Source organism: Neophocaena asiaeorientalis, unplaced genomic scaffold (assembly GCF_003031525.2).
Source record: "Neophocaena asiaeorientalis asiaeorientalis breed wild unplaced genomic scaffold, Neophocaena_asiaeorientalis_V1.1 scaffold87, whole genome shotgun sequence".
Lineage (NCBI taxonomy): Eukaryota > Metazoa > Chordata > Mammalia > Artiodactyla > Phocoenidae > Neophocaena > Neophocaena asiaeorientalis.
The window spans coordinates 5,857,545-5,861,535 of NW_020175432.1; the positions used below are offsets into that span (position 1 = coordinate 5,857,545).

The 3,991-nt window shown below is 51.3% G+C and overlaps 1 long non-coding RNA gene across 1 annotated transcript in view; it reads right to left on the reverse strand.

Moving 5' to 3' along the window:
• Positions 1-1,894: 1,894 nt before the first annotated feature.
• LOC112414680 (uncharacterized) overlaps positions 1,895-3,991 on the reverse strand; it is an 8,246-nt gene continuing 6,149 nt past the window's right edge. Inside the window, exon 3 of the long non-coding RNA XR_003006210.1 lies at positions 1,895-2,317. This is a non-coding gene — a long non-coding RNA (uncharacterized LOC112414680). The remainder of the gene's footprint in view (positions 2,318-3,991) is intronic.

Below are 3,991 nucleotides of genomic sequence, written 5' to 3' on the forward strand. Positions count from 1 at the left end.
TAACATTCTCCGTAATTTCTTATTTATCATGTTCACAGTCCTCTCCTGTGATGAAACGTCAGCCCCACAAGGCAGAGATTTGGGTTTGGCTTGTTCACACCTGCACGCCCCCAGTACCTAGAACAGTATGCAATAACATAGCCTGGCATGCTAAGTTTGTTGAGTGAATGCATGACTGTCAGATCTGTAAAAGGGGGAACGTAATGCCTAATTCATCTCAGGGCAGTGGAAAGATGAAATGAGGGGAGACCTATGAGCCACAAAGGAGAAGTTGTGACAGGAGAGATACCCATGGTGGGGTTGGGGGAACACTGCCGTGACCAGCTCAGGATTTTTTGAAATTGGGGTGAGATTCACGTGACATAAAACAAACCATTTCAAAGTGAACAGCCCAGTGGCATTTAGTATATTCAACGATGTTGTGCAACTTCCACCCCTATCCATCTTGTAGCATGTATCAGAACTTCATTCTTCTTTATGGCTGAATAATGTTCCATCGTGTGGATGGACCACATTATTTATTTATTTGGTGGCGCCAGGTCTTAGTTGCGGCACGCAGGCTCCTTAGATGTGGCACGTGAACTCTTAGTTATGGCACGCATGTGGGATCTAGTTCCCTGACCAGGGATCGAACCCCAGCCCCCTGCATTGGGAATGCGGAGTCTTAACCACTGCGCCATCAGGGAAGTCCCTGGACCACAGTTTGTTTATCCGTTCATCCATCCATGGACGCTTGGGTTGTTTCCGCCCTTTGGCAGTCTCTAAACACACTACTACGAATGTGGGTGTCCAAGTGTGTGTTGGAGTTCCTGTTTTCAATTTTACCAGGTATCGACCTAAAAGTGTAAGTGCTAGCTCATAAGGTAACTCTATGTTTGACTTTTTGAGGAATTGCCAGACTGTTTGCCAGAGCTGTTGAAAGCAGACCCCCATCTGAGAGAAGACTGGAGATGGGTTTATTCCTCCCAAAGTCCCTGCCCAGAACACAGCACTTCTTTCCAGGACTGGTCATGACCATCAGCAGCATCTGTGGTCTCATAGTCCATAACCCTGGAAACCCGTGAGGTGGAGGCCCAGATGGAGAAAATGAGTCATGGGGAGAAATTGACGAGGGCACTTAGCCTAAACCACCTTCCTACCCCGCCTCACCCCACATTCCAGGACCCCCTTGCAGTGGCCCTGGGAGGTCGGAGTCCGCCCTCACTGGGCATTGTCGGCTCCCAGCCTGCGGCGCCCAGAAGCCCTTGCAGAATGGGGAATAAGCCAAGAGCTGTGAGAAAGAGGTGGAAACGGCAGCGAGACTTGTACACTGTTCCCAGCTCAGGACTGCAGACCTTCCTCTTGGAGGCTGCCACCCTTCCCCAGCTGTGCCTCCCCACCTCTGGCCACCTCCGGCTGTCTTTCTTTTGCTTCCTCTAAATGCTTCTCGTTAAAGCCTTTAAATATTTTAAAATTTCAAAATATTGTTTGCAGGGCCTGGTTCACAGAATTGATGATATGTCATTCTCATGACCATGGGTCTATCCATGACCCACTTTACTTTACTCATTAATTTTTTTTAATTCCATAAGGTATACCCACAAGCCCTCAACAAGAAGTGGGAGATGGCCCTGCCCCCTCCCGCCACCACCCTGAATTCTGTTTCTTATTTTCTCACTCCTTTATTTATTTTTATAATAATCACTTGTATTTTTATTTATTTATTTTTAATATTTATTTATTTGGTTGCACCGGGTCTTAGTTGCGGCAGGCAGTCTCCTTAGTTGCGGCTCCAGGGCTCCTTAGTTGCGGCTCGCCAGCTTCTTAGTTGTGGCTTGTGAACTCTCAGTGGTGGCATGCATGTGGGATCTAGTTCCCTGACCAGGGATCGAACCCAGGTCCCCTGCATTGGGAACGTGAAGTCTTACCCACTGTGCCTCCAGGGAAGTCCCACTCCTTTATTTTTTTAAGTTTTCTTCGACATGTTGGTATGCTGAAAACTTGTATCAATTTCTCTGTCTGAGCTTTATGACTCGGGTGGCTTTCAGATGGGCTTTGGGGACTTCTTTTTTGCTCAAGATTTGACTATGATCAAATCCATATCACAGGCTTTAAATATATTACCATTTTATTTGTCAATTACACCTCAATAAAGCTGGCGGGGGGTGGATAAAGATTCTACTATGAAACCTGTCCAGCTGCAAATTAAGATTTTTGCACTGCATCCAATTTTTAAAATGAAGAAAGGAGTGTGTTGCCAGGACCCAGCCATCTGGCAGCTGACCCCTGGGGTTCTTTTTCACAGCCGTGTAATATTCCACTGTTTCTCCAGTTGTTACTGAGGAAACATGAACGTTCTGTTAAAGTCTTAACAGCCATCTTGTTAGTGTGCTACCTTTAAAGAATCATTGGTGTTGTTCCTTTTAAGCAACTCGCCTCTCTGTTCCCTCTTACTTCCCCAAATCTTGGGGATCGCTGGGAGTGGGGGTAAAGTTGAGACACTTTGGGGTCTGGCTACCCCTGAGGAGCCCTCTCCGACCTGAGGCCATCGGCTGCCCTGTTGGCCCGGCAGCTGTTTATAAACCAGCTATTTATAGCCCCACCCCGCCCCCCAGCCCATGTCACTGCCCACTTCCTTGGGGCCACCAGTGAGCTCAGTGCTGATGGGGAAGGGGAAGTGGGTTGTTAGGTGCTGGGGTTTGTTTAGGGTTTGAGGGTGCCCTTAACAATTTCCTGAAGGCCTTCATTTCCTAGAAGCTGAGAACACAGAGGTGATAGCTCAACCTACTTTTCTTACCTCAGTCAGTTTGGGTGAGGGAGGAGGTGGAACAGGGCGCTGGGACACCGTGCCCCGTCCTTGGCCCTAAACGCAGCCCTCTAAGGCATCACAGCTTTGTGCTTCACTTCTCATTGGCTTTGGGCTGCTCCTCCACATCTTCCTCTATCCCCCATTCAAATGGGGTACAAAGTGCCCCTGAGACCCCCATAGCCCCAGCCCCTGGAGACTGAGAGGGCTGGGCAGTCTTGGGGGCCCGGGCTAAATAGGTGCTTGTGCAGTGCCCCCCAGCACTCTGCCCCAGGGCTGTGGCTCCAAATAGCTCAGCTTCTATATTTAGAAGTTTGCTCGGCAGTGCCAGGGAACTATAAATACGGCCCGGCTCTGCTGCTGCCTCCCAACTCCCCAGGCTGGGCCAGGCCAGGTGGGGGCCAGGGCTTAGGAGGATGCCAGCTGGGCCAGGGCTGAGTCTGCACCAGGAGTCCCTGGTCAGGTGGATTCTGGAGGCCTGGGCTCAAGGGAACCCAGGTGTCCAGACTGCAGGAGGAGACAATGGGCCCATTGTTGGGCCTTTCCCCAGGTTGAAGGCCATCAGTCTCTGGCCTCCCACCCCCTTCCCTCACTCCATGGGGTTTCCTGGCGCAGGGACAGCTGTCTGGCCTCACAATAGCTGTGCCGTCCTCCTGGAGCCAGCAGCTGGGCTCATCCGTGTGGGGGCTGGCCCGGCCCCTTCCTCTGCCATTGTCTCCCTTCCAGGGGGCTTCCTGTTATGCCCCCTCTACCCGAAGACCCCATCTGACCCCCTCTCTCAGCCTGGGCTTGCGAGGGTGCTGGGCATGGGCTGATGGCACAAGAAGCCAGGGGGCAGGACACTGGGGTCCCCTCGTCTCCCTCCCCACCGCAGAGGACAGCAAAGAAGAGGGTATCATCCTAAGAGCCACTGCTGTAGTTCACTGAGTGTCTAGTCTCAGCTACATCCCTGCCATCCACTCACTCCCTTATGATCTTCACCAGCCCTGCTGCGAGGTTCTGACCATTTCACAGATGGGGAAACTGAGGCCCAGAGAGGCCACATCACCCGCCCAAGACCACACAGTCCAAAACATAGGGAATTCTCTGGCAGTCCAGTGGTTAGGACTCCATCCTTCCACTGCAGGGGGCATGGGTTCGCTCCTTGGTCGGGGAACTAAGGTCCCATAAGCCATGAGGCGCAGCCAAAAAAAAAAAAAAAAAAGG